General features: G+C 63.7%; 1 protein-coding gene across 1 annotated transcript in view; it reads left to right on the plus strand.

Moving 5' to 3' along the window:
- IQGAP3 (IQ motif containing GTPase activating protein 3) overlaps window positions 1–435 on the plus strand; it is a 13,126-nt gene that overhangs the window by 516 nt on the left and 12,175 nt on the right. The window lies entirely within an intron of this gene.

Raw genomic sequence — 435 nt, forward strand, 5'->3', positions numbered from 1 at the left:
GGGGCGGCAGTGCCGGGGGGGGGGAGTTTGGGGCCGGGGGGCGGTTGGTTGTGTCTGGGAGGGGGGTTATTTGGGGCCGGAGGGGTGCTTTTGGGGCTGGAGGGGTTATTTTGGGGGGTGGAGGGGGTGTTTTTGGGGTCGGGGGTGGTGTTTTTGGGGTCGTGTTTTTTTTTGGGGGGGGGGGGGGGGGGGGTTGGAAATAGCCAGGGGACCCCAAAAGTGCTGGGGGCAACAGCAGCACGCCCTGGCCCCAAAAACACAACCCCACGCCCCCCAGACCCAAACGTCAAACACACAAACAGCCCCAAAAACACCCCCCCGGTCCCAAAAACTGCCCCCCCCCGGTCCCAAAAACACATCTTCTCGTCCCAAAAACACCCCCTCCCCGGCCCCAAAAGCACACCCCCCGGTCTCCCCCTCCCCAGAAAAAAAACG

The sequence above is a fragment of the Oxyura jamaicensis genome, chromosome 25 (assembly GCF_011077185.1).
Source record: "Oxyura jamaicensis isolate SHBP4307 breed ruddy duck chromosome 25, BPBGC_Ojam_1.0, whole genome shotgun sequence".
Lineage (NCBI taxonomy): Eukaryota > Metazoa > Chordata > Aves > Anseriformes > Anatidae > Oxyura > Oxyura jamaicensis.